Source organism: Balaenoptera musculus, chromosome 7 (assembly GCF_009873245.2).
Source record: "Balaenoptera musculus isolate JJ_BM4_2016_0621 chromosome 7, mBalMus1.pri.v3, whole genome shotgun sequence".
Lineage (NCBI taxonomy): Eukaryota > Metazoa > Chordata > Mammalia > Artiodactyla > Balaenopteridae > Balaenoptera > Balaenoptera musculus.
Window position 1 is genome coordinate 51,200,499 of NC_045791.1, and position 14,046 is coordinate 51,214,544.

The window sequence follows — 14,046 nt, forward strand, 5'->3', positions numbered from 1 at the left end:
GTCACACACATACACAAAAAACTCTGCACAAAAAAAAGAGTCTCCTGCCTATTCACATCTGAAAGTGGAAGGAGCTCACTGGTTACAATACCAAGGTGTCAAGTCCCCAGCTAAGTGACCTTGGGGAAGTGACTTAACCAAAGGACGGGCCTTGGGACTATAAATGAGAGATAGGTTACCCGCCGTGAACAGGTATTGTGCAGGATACACAACACCACCCTTTGCAAATGGTAGGCATCCTCCGCGCTTGGCACACAGTGGCGCTGAACGAATGAATTTGGTCTCCCGGTCCTGGCTGGGAGAGGGATCAGCCCTGCCCTAGTCCTCCGCGCTCCGGGAAATCCAATACCCGGAAGAAAGCCTCCGTTTCTCAGCCGAACCCAAGGTCCCCGGCCCGAGAACGTGCTGTGAGCAAAAAGAAAACCTGTCGCCGCCACCCGGCCGGGACCTGCGGGCAAGTTTTTCCCCTCAACGCCTGGGAACTTTTCTGAAGGATCGCGGTTAAGCCTGGTTACGAGGGCTCAGAACTCCAGGCTATTCCACGTCTCCCAGCAAGGGACGCAACAGGCTCGGTTGTGTCGCTCACGCCTCCCTCATATCCCAGAGTTTTTAGCCTTTCCTCGAAAGACATCACCTTACCTCTAGCGGTGCCCGTCCCCAAACCATGAAAAAACGCCGGGCGAACACAGCGTGCACCGCCAAAGGCACGCACTACACGCCCAAGGGCACGTCGCGCCGAGGTCGGCGGAATAGACGTCGCATACGCATTTGGCGGGAATTCTGGGTATTGTAGTTCCTCATTGAGACACTCGGGCCCCACGTCTTGAAGTTATAGGTCCTTAGGGCACGTGTTTCTCAACTATATGAGGTTCTCTCCCAGTCCGTGAAGACTGATATTTTTATAATATACAATAGAAATGAATACTTAGAAAAGTGAAATTTGAAAACTTAAACATGGAAAAGACACGTCAAGATTTTTATTTATGTTCAACGCGTATGGAATAACTATCGAATGCTATAAAAGCATCAAACTTCTCTCAGTTCCTGCACTTGCGTAGTGGTAGGCAGGTACCAGTCCCAGACCACAAAAAATTTAAGAGCTTTATTGAGGAATTATTTACACACCATACGATTCACCCATTTATGGTGTATAATTCAGTGGCTTTTCTTAATTCAGAGTTGTGGAACATCACCACAATCAATTTTAGAATATTTTTATAACTCCAAAAAGAAACCCTGTAACCATTTAGCAGTCACTCCCCCCACACCCCGAACACCCTAGGCAACCACTAATCGCAGAGCACTCTTGGAGTAGCACTGATTTGGATTGTTGGGAACTAGATCAACTGATAATAAATATGAAAACTGAGGTTGATCTGAATGCACAGGATAGAAGGGGTTTCAGAACAAATGTGAGAAAAAGCATAGGGATGAGACTCAGCATGACCTGTGTCAGTGCCCTTCAGTCAAAGACCACCAGGAATACACCTAAAGTTGGAATTACTGGTTGGTTGCAATGAAGCAGAACACACCCTAAGGGGTGTCAACTTAAGATGGTGTTAGAAAGAACTTACTATAGTATTTGGCCTTGTGTTAAGTGATTCGGGGGTTTAAGAGGGACTTTTCTCTACATTAGCTGCTGTGAGAATTTCACTGAGTATCTTAATAAACTTTATCTAGAAGGCAGAAAGAAGTGAGGTTGAAGCTGTAATTGGTGAAGCAGCAGCCCTCACTCATATTAGCCAAGATAGGTGGATGTTTGGTCATTTTTTGTGGTTTGGACAATATTCTTTTTTTTTTTTTTAATTGATTTACTTATTTATATTTGGCTGCGTTGGGTCTTTGCTGCTGCGTGTGGGCTTTCTCTAGTTGCAGCAAGTGGGGGCTACTCATTGCAGTGCGCGGGCTTCTCATTGCGGTGGCTTCTCTTGTTGCGGAGCACAGGCTCTAGGCATGCAGGCTTCAGTAGTTGCGGCTCACGGGCTCAAGACCGCAGGCTCAGTAGTTGTGGCACACGGGCTTAGCTGCTCCGTGGCATGTTGGATCTTCCTGGACCAGGGCTTGAACCCATGTCCCCTGCATTGGCAGGCAGATTCTTAACCACTGCACCACCAGGGAAGTCCCGGTTTGGACAATATTCTTGTTTTTGTCTGAGTTCAGGTATAATTACGGAATGGTCTTGTTTTGGTCTTGACCCATCAGTCAGAGAGTAACCTTGTTTCATGTTGGTATTCTGTGCATTTGTTATGTTCAACAGAATACCAAGGCTGAGCTATGAGTGCCAGATCAGCTCCTGGCAACAGTAAGGCCTAAACGATAGTGACAGGACAGTTTCTTCACTTGTTAGGGGTTGTTTGTCTCCTTCTCACCCGTTTGTGGAATTATTAGGAGACAAGTCTAAGGAACAAACAGATGCCAACAGCTTGCCTTCCTCTAGAAACACTGTCCATGTGAGAAAAGAAATTCCTTTTTGTTTAGTCACTGTTAGCGACTTTTTTCTTTACTTGCAGTCTAGGGCATTCATAAAATACATATTTATATACAAATCACACCTGAGGACAAAATTAAGGTAATAATTTAAATCCACAGCTATAAAATTTCATTTTAGCTAACGATTTAAGTCACGAAGAAGCATCTTTTACAAGGGCTGACAAGTGGTTAACAAAGGGTGGCTCTAACTTTCCTCTTAGCAAATGTCAATGCCCTTCAGCCAAAACCCACCAGGAACCTGCAGTTGATGGACTTCTTGTTACAGCTCAGGAAAATGAACACTGTAGGAAACCATTTGGCAGCTCAGTAAAAGAGTGTTAGAAAGAACCTCTTACAGGATTTGGGCTTTGGTGGGTAATTTCGGGGAGGGCCTAGGGAAGATGAGGTTTGCTCTATCTTGGGTGCTGTCAGGAAACAGGGCAATTCTATGACTGGGCACCTTAATAAATTTTAACTGTAGAGAAGGCTGACCGAAGCGGGGATAAAGCTGAAATTGGTAAAGAAGTAGCATTCATTCATTTAGCAAGAGGGGAATCTTTGGTATTTTGTGTTGCACGGTGAATTTGTCTGATCTTGATGTTCTATGAGATTCCTTATTCCCACAGGAGGCCAATATGCTTTAAACTGTGTCAGATTAGTTTGAAATAACATTGAGGCTTAGCTATGAACATCAGATCAGTTTCCCAACATCAGGAACTGTTTTTCTTTTTTCTTACAAGTTAATGAATGCTTTTTCTCCTGGAGTAATTCTGCCAGTAAAAAAAATATGTTTGTTGGATATAACACCAAAATTATTGGCACCAAGAGAAAAAAAATAGGTTAACTGGACTTCATCAAACTAAAAAAACTTGCATGCGTCAAAGGACACTATCAACAGAGTGAAAAGGCAACCCACAGAATGGGAGAAAATATTGCAAATGATGTATCTGCAGGGATTAATATTTAGAATATGTAAAGAACTCCTACAACCCAATGACAAAAAAAATTTCTTTAATGGGCAAAGGACTTCAATAGACCTTACTCCACGGCCACAGGCACGTGAAAAAATGTTCGACACCCCTAATTATTAGGAAAATACAAATCAAAACTACAATGAGATGCCACTTCACACCCAATAGGATTGCTATTATCAAAAAAAATCAGAAAATAACAAGTGTTGGCAAGGATGTGGAAAAATTGGAACCCTTGTGTATTACTGGTAAGAATGTAAAATGGTGCAGCCACTGTGGAAAATGGTATGGTGGTTTCTCAAAAAATTAAACAGAATTATCATGTAATCCAGCAATTCTACTTTTGGGTATATACTGAAAGGAACTGAAGCAGAAACTTGAACAGATATTTGTACAGCAATGGTCATAGCAGCATTATTTACAATAGCCAAAACGTGGAAGCAATCTAAGTATCCACCAACAGATGAATGGATAAAGAAAATGTCATATATACATACAATAGAATTTTACTCAGCCTTAAAATGAAGGAAATTATGACACATTACAATATGGATGAACCTTGAAGACACTATGCTAACTGAAATAAGCCAGACACAGATAAACCCATGCACATATGGTCACCTTATCTTTGATAAAGGAGGCAAGCATATACAGTGGAGAAAAGACAGCCTCTTCAATAAGTGGTGCTGGGGGGCTTCCCTGGTGGCGCAGTGGTTGAGAGTCTGCCTGCTAATGCAGGGGGCACGGGTTCGAGCCCTGGTCTGGGAGGATCCCACATGCCGCGGATCGGCTGGGCCCGTGAGCCACAACTACTGAGCCTGCGCGTCTGGAGCCTGTGCCCCGCAACGGGAGGGGCCGCGATAGTGAAAGGCCTGCGCACCGCGATGAAGAGTGGCCCCCACTTGCCTCAACTAGAGAGAGCCCTCGCATGAACCGAAGACCCAACACAGCCAAAAATAAAATAAAATAAATAAATAAAGTAGCTATAAAAAAGAAAAGTGCTTTTAAAAAAAAAAAAAAAAAAAAATAAGTGGTGCTGGGAAAATTGGACAGGTACATGTAAAAGTATGAAATTAGAACACTCCCTGACACCATACACAAAAATAAACTCAAAATGGATTAAAGACCTAAGTGTAAGGCCAGACACTATCAAACTCTTAGAGGAAAACATAGGCAGACACTCTATGACATAAATCACAGCAAGATCCTTTTTGACCCAGCTCCAAGAGAAATGGAAATAAAAACACAAATAAACAAATGGGACCTAATGAAACTTAAAAGCTTTTGCACAGCAAAGGAAACCATAAACAAGACCAAAAGACAACCCTCAGAATGGGAGAAAATATTTGCAAATGAAGCAACTGACAAGGGATTAATCTCCAAGATTTACAAGCAGCTCATGCAGCTCAATAACAAAAAAAACAAACAACCCAATCCAAAAATGGGCAGAAGACCTAAATAGACATTTCTCCAAAGAAGATATACAGATTGCCAACAGACACATGAAAGAATGCTCAACATCATTAATCATTAGAGAAATGCAAATCAAAACTACAATGAGATATCATCTCACACCGGTCAGAATGGCCATCATCAAAAAATCTAGAAACAATAAATGCTGGAGAGGGTGTGGAGAAAAGGGAACACTCTTGCACTGTTGGTGGGAATGTAAATTGATACAGCCACTATGGAGAACAGTATGGAGGTTCCTTAAAAAACTAAAAATAGAACTACCATACGACCCAGCAATCCCACTACTGGGCATATACCCTGAGAAAACCATAAGTCAAAAAGAGTCATGTACCAAAATGTTCATTGCAGCTCTATTTACAATAGCCAGGACATGGAAGCAACCTAAGTATCCATCATCGGATGAATGGATAAAGAAGATGTGGCACATATATACAATGGAATATTACTCAGCCATAAGAAGAAATGAAATGGAGGTATTTGTAGTGAGGTGGATGGACCTAGAGTCTGTCATACAGAGTGAAGTAAGTCAGAAAGAGAAAAACAAATACAGTATGCTAACACATATATATACGGAATCTAAGGGAAAATAAAGGTCATGAAGAACCTAGTGGCAAGACGGGAATAAAGACACAGACCTACTAGAGAATGGACTTGAGGATAGGGGGAGGGGGAGGGGTAAGATGTGACAGGGTGAGGGAGTGGCATAGACATATATACACTACCAAATGTAAAATAGATAGCTAGTGGGAAGCAGCTGCATAGCACAGGGAGATCAGCTCTGTGCTTTGTGACCACCTAGAGGTGTGGGATAGGGAGGGTGGGAGGGAGGGAGATGCAAGAGGGAAGAGATATGGGATCATATGTATATGTATAACTGATTCACTTTGTTATAAAGCAGAAACTAACACACCATTGTAAAGCAATTATACTCCAATAAAGATGTTAAAAAAAAAAGAAATAAGCCAGACACAAAAGAACAAATATTATATGATTCCAGTCATATTAGGTATCTAGAATAGTCAAATTCATAGAAACAGAAAATAGAATAGTGGTTGCCAGAGGTTGGAGGCAAAAGGTAATGGGGAGTTTCTTAATGGGGGGTTTTGAAAGACAAAAAGAGTTCTGGAGATTGATTTCACAACAATGTGAATGTACTTAACACTGCTGAACTGTACACTTGAAAATGGTTAAGATGGTAAATTTTATGTTTTGTATATTTTACAATTTTTAAAAAAGGATTCAATAGAAAAATGGCCAACCTCACTGGTAATCAGGAAATTACAAAATACAGTGATACCATTCTATTACCCATTAAATTGGCAAAAACTGGAAAGACTGAAAACAACTTCCGTGGGAGAAAATAGCCACTTTCATACAACCTTGAAGTGCTACAACCTTTCAGGATACTAATCAGCCCTACATGTCACAATTAAAAGTGTATGTATTGGGCTTCCCTGGTGGCGCAGTGGTTGGGAGTCTGCCTGCCGGTGCAGGGGATGCGGGTTCGAGCCCTGGTCTGGGAGGATCCCACATGCCGCGGAGCGACTCGGCCCGTGGGCCACGATTGCTGAGCCTGCGCGTCTGGAGCCTGTGCTTGGCAGTGAGAGGCCCGCGCACCGCTGTGAAGAGTGGCCCCCGCTTGCCGCAACTGGAGAGAGCCCTTGCGCAGGGACGAAGACCCAACACAGCCATACATACATACATACATACATACATTAAAAAAAAGAATGTAAGCAGACAAGAATAGCATTAAAAAAAAAAAGAAAGAAAGAAAGCCCTAGAATTAATTTAAAAAAAAAAAAAAGTGTATGTATTATGTGATCCAATAATCTCACTTCTGGCTATCTTTCCTACAGATTTATAGGCCTCAATATGTAAGGATATACATAAAAGGATGTTTATTACAGTATTGTTTATATTAACCAAAACTTGAAACAACTGAAATGTCCAATAGGAGAATGGCTAGATAAATTATAGCATGTCCATACTATGGAATGCTGTATAGATATCAAAGATGTTCATGATATATTTTTATGCAAATGAAAGCATAATATGTAATATGTGTGATGTGATCTCATTTTTGTCAAAGGGAGGGAGGAAGGATACTAAATAAGGATTTTTAATGTTAGAATAGGAATAGAGAAGAATATCATTAGATACCTCAAGGAAATGTAATTGGAAAGGGTTAGGGGCAATTATTAAATTTTAAACCTCTATAGAATGTTCAAATTTATACACTTGTTTATATTACTGTGAAATATATGTGACAATAGACATGCACTTTAAAAAAGTTAAACATAATATTGGCAATATAATAGAAAATTAGAACAAACAATAGTGTATTTATCTATGGGTAGAAGCAAAAATTTTCATTGTTCTAAAGTAAAGGTAGGTTAATTGTAGTAGTCCAGCCCACCTACTTCCCCTCTTTTGGTATCAGACTCCATACTTCACACTACAAAGACTGAAATGACCCAGGCTAGACCAAATCTAGTACTGCTTCAGGCCCTTGGCCTATTAGATGGGTAATGATGTCTGCTGTAATGAATAAAGCCAAATATCAGTGGCTTAATCTATAGAATTTGATTTCTCAATCACATCACATTACAACCAGTGGGTATCCCTGGTCAGTGGAGGACTTTTCTCCACACAGAGATTCAGGAAACTAGGCTTCTTCAACAATCTCCCAAGGCTTTAAAATACTCTGGATCCAGCTGATGGAAACAGGAAGAGATGACATGGAAAAGGCATAGCACTTCATAAACATCTTGGTCTGGATGTAATACACATCATTTTCATGCACTTTCCACTGATGAGAAGTATTTGCATATGCTTACTCAGATGCAAGAAAACGTAGTTCTTAGCAGGACAGACATTTCCCCATGACACCCCTCACTTTGTAAGGGGAGGCACAAACATTTCCCAGTGACAACCCTCACTTTGTAAGGGGAGGCACAAATTTTGGGGCTGTCACTGCAATGCTAACCAAAGACTTCTCTGGCATTTTATAATTGGAGCTGGCAGAGACTCCGTTTATCAAGATGTGACGTAGCCTCTTGAAGGAGTCAGTCAAGAGAATGAAGCCAAAAAACAGGTAAGTAGAATTAGACAAGAGAGAAGTTCCGTGACATTCCATCTATTTTTTCTTCTCTGTATTGGTTATATATTGCTGTATAAAATACATGCCCAAACAATGAATTAAAATAACATTTATTATCCCACAGCTTCTGTGGATCAGAAATTCAGAAGTAGCTTAGCGAAACAGTTCTGGCTCACAATTTCTCATGTAATTGAAGTCAGATGTCAACAAGGACTGGAGTTATTTGAAGGCTTGACTGAGGCCAGAGGATTGCTTTTAAATGGCTCACTCACATGGCTGTTGGCAGGAGGCCTCAATTCCTCTATGGCTTTTTCCAGGAAGCCTGTTTCTTGCCACACGTGCCTCTCCATAGTCTGCTTGAGTGTCTTAAAGACATGGCAGCTGATTTCCCCTAGAGTGACTGATCCAAGAGACACAGCAAGGAGGAAATCAAAATGCTTTTATGACCTAGTCTCCAAAAATCACAAACTATCACTTTGCCTTAGTCGTTGGAAGAAAGTCACATTAAAGAACTTACGGACATGTTTTTAAAGTCACCACAGTGTCCAACAATTTTGTTTCATGAAGCAATACATTCCCAATTTTACCTAAACTACTTCAAGCTGGGCATCTCTTATTTGCAAATGAGAGCTCTCACTAATACTGGAACCAAAAGGCACATACAACAAAAGTATTGTACAACCACTTCAGAAAACTCATTGGCAGTATCTACCAAAGCTGATTCTATCCACACCCTAAGATCCAACAATACCATTCCTAGGTGTATTTCCAACGTACATGCAAAATATATGTGCTCCAATATACCAGATTCAAGAATGTTCATAAAAACTTTATTCATAATATCTAAAACTCAAAAACAACACAAATATCCATCTAAAGTAGAATGGATAAATTATTCAATACCCATTGTGATGGTCAATTTTATGTGTCAACTTGACTGGGCCAAGGGCTACCCAGATTAAACATTATTTTTAGGTGTGTCTGTGAGGGTGTTTCTGGATGAGATTAGCATCTGAACTGGTGGACTCAGTAAAGTAGACTGCCCGCCCCAATGTGGGTGGGCATTATCCAGTCCATGGAGGGCCTTAATAGAACAAGAAGGCACAGGAAGGAGGAATTCACCCCTTCTGCTTCCTGCCTGGCTGCTTAAGCTGGGATATCGGTCTTCTGCCCTTGGACTGAGATTTTCACCATCAGCTCCCCTGGATCTGGAACTTGGACTGGAATTATACCACCGGCCTTCCAGGGTCTCTAGCTTACAGACAGCGGATTGTGAGACTTTTCAGCCCTCATAATCATGTAAGCCGATTCTTCATAATAATTCTCTTCCTATTTATATCCTATTCCTTCTGTTTCTTTGGAGAACCCCAACTAATACACACATATAATGGAGTACTATACGGACATTACAAAGAACAAACTATTGTTGCACGCAGCAATATTGATAATCTCACAAACACAACATTGAGCAAAAACGCCAGCCACAAATGAAAATATATGCATAATTCCATTTATATAAGTTCCTAAAACAGACGAAACTAATATATGCTGATGGAGCTCCGAATAGAAATAATCTTTGATAGGGGTGGGGTGATAGCATTATGGGGTGGGGGTATGAGGGGCGCTTCCGGAATGCTGATATTGCTCTATGTCTTAATCTAGTGGAGGTTACACCTGTATGTTCACTTTGTAAAAATGTATGAAGCTATACTTACAGTTAATGAATATATGTTAAACTTTAATTTTAAAATCCTACCCTTAAAAAAGGCATACAAAGTAAGTTAAGGTCTAACTGAAGTCACCCCTTGAAACCCAACTGTTTTGATGATTATAAAATTTTTTTCTTTAAATCTGTTAATAAAAGTGACCCTAAGTAACAGTCCACCTACAAGTGCTAGAGTCTAAATGTATTTCAAAACACTAGCAACATCACAGCAAATCTTCTGTCTGCTCATAGTACAAAATGGTCACATAAACTAATTATGCAAATAACTATCTTTTTAAAAAAATAAATTTATTTATTTTATTTATTTTATTTTTGGCTGCGTTGGGTCTTCGTTGCTGCACATGGGCTTTCTCTAGTTGCGGCAAGAGGCGGCTACTCTTCGTTGTGGTGCGCAGGCTTCTCATTGCAGTGGTTTCTCTTGTTGCGGAGCACGGGCTCTAGGCACGCAGGCTTCAGTAGTTGTGGCACTTGTTGTGGCTCACAGGCACCAGAGCACAGGCTCAGTAGTTGTGGCACATGGGCTTAGTTGCTCCGTGCCATGTGGGATCTTCCTGGACCAGGGCCCGAACCCATGTCCCCTGCATTGGCAGGCGGATTCTTAACCACTGCGCCACCAGGGAAGCCCCAGTTAACTTCCTTTAAATTTTTATTTATTTTTTGGATGCGTTGAGTCTGCATTGCTGTGCACAGGCTTTCTCTAGTTGTGGCGAGCGGGGGCTACCCTTCGTTGTGGTTCATGGGCTTCTCATTGCAGTGGCTTCTCTTGTTGTGGAGCACGGGCTCTAGGTGCACGGGCTTCAGTAGTTGTGGTGCATGGGCTTAGTTGCCCCATGGCATGTGGGATCTTCCCGGACCAAGGATCGAACCCGTGTCCCCTGCATTGCCAGGCGGATTCTTAACCACTGCACACCAGAGAAGTCCTTCAAATAACTATGTTTTAATAGGATATGTGGCCCGGACTTAATTTTCTATTAAAATAACTTTTCTTCTTATTTCTGGACACATGTCAATATTACATTTCTCAGTACCTTGTAATTGGGTTTGGCCCTGTGATTAAGTTTTTGTTGATGGAATTAGAGGCAAAGTGGCATGTATTACTTCCTGGTTTAGGCCTTAAGACATAACCTCTTTCCTTCCTGCCGCCTGAAACTGGCAATACACTCTAATCATGCAATGTCAAGGCCCTGGAGCATACTGGAATTATATATAAGGAACTCAAGGTCCTGACTGACTATATGGAGTAAAGCTGCCCTCTGATCTGGCCCTCTCACCTCAGATCTATTATGTAAGAGAGAAATAAATCCTTTGTTCTTTAAGCCACCGCATTGTTGGAGATAAAAATACTTCCTTTTACTTGCAACATCTTCCTTCTTGGAACAATAAATCCATGTCAAATCTATTTGGGAACGTTTTGGATTTCACAGACCAATGAAATTTCAACATGTCTGAGAACAAGCAAAGCATGCCAATTTTTCATTTGTCCAAGTAAGGACATCTAGAGAAAGAAAACAACTACCACATTCTATAACCATCGGAGAAAAGGTGACATACTTAATTAAAATGAACAAAACAACTCTTTTTTTGGCCGTGCCACACGGCTTATGGGATTTTGGTTCCCCAACCAGGGATTGAACCTGGGGCCCCAGCAGTGAGAGCGCTGAGTCCTAACCATTGGACTGCCAGGGAATTCCCCCCAAAACAACTCTTCTTAAGAAAAGAGCAGCGAAAACTTTGTCATAGTTCAGCACCAGCCACCAGTCTTTGAATGGACATTTGTAATGCTGCTTCAAAACTTCTTTCAAGAATCTCCTAAAATCTGACCATTTATAATGTATACTATATCTAAGTACTTATTAATATTTTACTGTTAAATAATTCTTCAGTCACTTCATATGAAAGTCTATCTCTCTAGGAAGATAGTATATCCTAGAACAAGATTAGTAATGTCACCTTTGTACACCTCAAAACGTTAACTATGGTATAATCTGTAATATATACTCAAAGATGTGTCTCACCAATGAGAATACACCAATGTCACACATTACCTCTACCAGTAAGTAGAAATCTAAGAAATAAATCTGTGTATCATAGCTAAATAAAAATATATTCTGAAGGAAGCTGAACAAAAGTCAAACAAACCAACGCTTAAAAAAATCTGTCTTAATAGAGTGCTCAGTATAAGTCGGATTTTTAAAGGTATTGCAGAATTGCCCTCCTCACTGCAAAGTGTAAATTCATACAACCTCTGAACTGTTCAGAGTATGCTGCTGCTCCCCTGCAATGAAGGCAATGGCTTAAAAGTGGCAGGGATTGTCCTCTCAGTTTTACAGCTAATAAAATTGGTGAAGATGCTTAAGAGTACCACATGCCCAACTGTTGCTGATAATTACTAATTTACCTCAGGTAAATGAGTGAAAAATTTAAATGATTGTAACTTAACGTTCTTTTCATACAGTAATAAAATCTAAGTCCTCTTAGCTGTTTCCTTTAAAACTCACTCACCCCATATCTCCACAATGATTGCCGCCAACTCCCCTGAGTAGCAGGGGGAATTAATTCTAAAAATCTAGAGATTCTTAGCCTGTTAAAACAATTAAATAACAACATATGTCCTAAAATAGTGTTCTCCCCTGGAGAACTGGATTTGCAGTCAAAGCCTTGCTCTGGTATTTAGGAACAGTGTGTCTGGGAGGGAGGCACGTATCTTCCCTGAGCCTCAATTTCTTTACCTGTGAAACAAGGATAATAATCTGTATCATGGGGCTGCTGTGAGAATATTTAAAAACGACAACAAAGAGCGTCAATGCCCTTTATAATTTCCTCCTTTTCTCAAATAGCACTTTGTTCATCTCTGTTTTTTAGAACTTGTGTCACAGCGTTAACTGGAAGCTGACCTGGAAGCTCCTTGAAGGTAGGGTCTCCTTCCCAGTACCCTGGCAGAGGATCAATAAATGTTTATTAAGTGAAGCACTTCATTTCACGAACGACATGGTGGTTACAAACGCTCACAATCAACTCACACAGAAAGCATTAAGTTACCTATAAACCAGGCATTTAACAGACACCAAAATCCTAGAACTCCAGGGAGGGTGAGGTGACGCGAGCGAGGGATCACCCGAAGATGCGGTCCGCCGCGCCGTGACGTACTTCCGGCGCGACGCTTTCCCTCCACGCCGGGACTGGGGGGAGGGAGGCGGTCGGTGGGCTTTAGCGCCTTTTCTGGCGGCGGTAGATTTGAAGCGATTTAAAGGACTGGACCCCGGGAAGAGGAGAGTGTACTGGTGCAAGTAGGTGGCGCGGGGCCCGTGTTGTTTCGGTGGCGTCCTTTGCAGCAGTGCCGGGGCACGAGAGCGGGAAGGGCCCGAGGAGAGGGGCGGAGCCGACGCGATAGGCCCAGACCGACTTAACCGTCTTCCCCTCGAGGTATCGGGGCTGCCAGGTGCCAGAGGCGGCCCCCAAGGACCGTGGCGCTAGTTTTGCAGCTCTTGTGGCTGCAGAGGCTTTCTAACCGTGCCTCGCAGGCCTGGGAAACGGCCTTCCCGCTGCCCGCCCCCGCCCTCTCCACTCGGGCGCACACCTCCCTCCCTGACGCATTTTGCCGCACAAGCTGTAATATGGCGGCAGCGATGGTGGCCTGAACTCTAGGGAGCCGGGGTGATTTTGATGCTTCAAAATCGTAAGACTAAGCACGAATGCGGGGTAGGTGGGAGGATAGGTGGGGAGGTGGGACGCGTTACCTGCCGTCCTGTCAGATTAGGGTTGGAGAGTGGCAGGCGAGGAGCCTGGATCTAAGGGTTTAAGATTAGGCTGAAGACAGGCTTTCCCCCTACTCCGACCTTTTCCTCTCACAGCCGGTTATCGTGCGTGGTGAAGTGACACAGGCCACTTAGTTCTCCTGAAACTCAAATCCAGGCTCTTCCCTTCTCATCCCAGAGCTGACTCCAAGTTCTCCCACGGTTCCGAGGAGCTGTGAGCTGCGCAGGCCTTTTAGGAGGAGATAATTACTCTTTCGGAGGAGAGTGATGGCTTCGGAGCTCCATATGCCTTGGGGGAAGTGTGCGAATTTGGCTCGTCTTTAGTCTCTTAAGGTGTTGAATCGAGGTCTGTGGGAATGGAAAACTCTCAGTCGTTTTGGAAATGTTACAAAAGCACCATTTTGTGCATTGATTTTAATTTCCTCCCACAACAGTACTTTATGCAGGACCAAGTTTTTGCAATGGTGATCAGAAATACGACCAAGGAACAATTAAGTGTTGTGGAAATTAGGGGGTACGTTAATTTTCAGTAGCTTAAAACCAGATAGAAAA

At 42.2% G+C, this 14,046-nt stretch overlaps 2 protein-coding genes across 11 annotated transcripts in view; one reads left to right on the plus strand and one right to left on the minus strand.

Annotated features, from left to right (window-relative positions):
• Positions 1-12,801, minus strand: part of FASTKD1 (FAST kinase domains 1) — a 43,840-nt gene extending 31,039 nt beyond the window's left edge. For 2 of the 8 annotated variants that reach the window (XM_036857125.1, XM_036857126.1), the window contains exon 1: positions 640-708. The gene's annotated coding sequence lies outside the window, so the exon portion shown is untranslated. Of the gene's footprint in view, positions 1-639; positions 722-12,778 lie in introns of those variants that run through there. The other 6 variants (XM_036857132.1, XM_036857129.1, XM_036857133.1 and 3 more) reach the window with 4 other exon arrangements.
• Positions 12,802-12,890: 89 nt separating this feature from the next.
• PPIG (peptidylprolyl isomerase G) overlaps positions 12,891-14,046 on the plus strand; it is a 36,880-nt gene continuing 35,724 nt past the window's right edge. Inside the window, exon 1 of one of the 3 annotated variants that reach the window (XM_036857914.1) lies at positions 12,891-13,026. The gene's annotated coding sequence lies outside the window, so the exon portion shown is untranslated. Of the gene's footprint in view, positions 13,027-13,061; positions 13,439-14,046 lie in introns of those variants that run through there. The other 2 variants (XM_036857917.1, XM_036857915.1) reach the window with 2 other exon arrangements.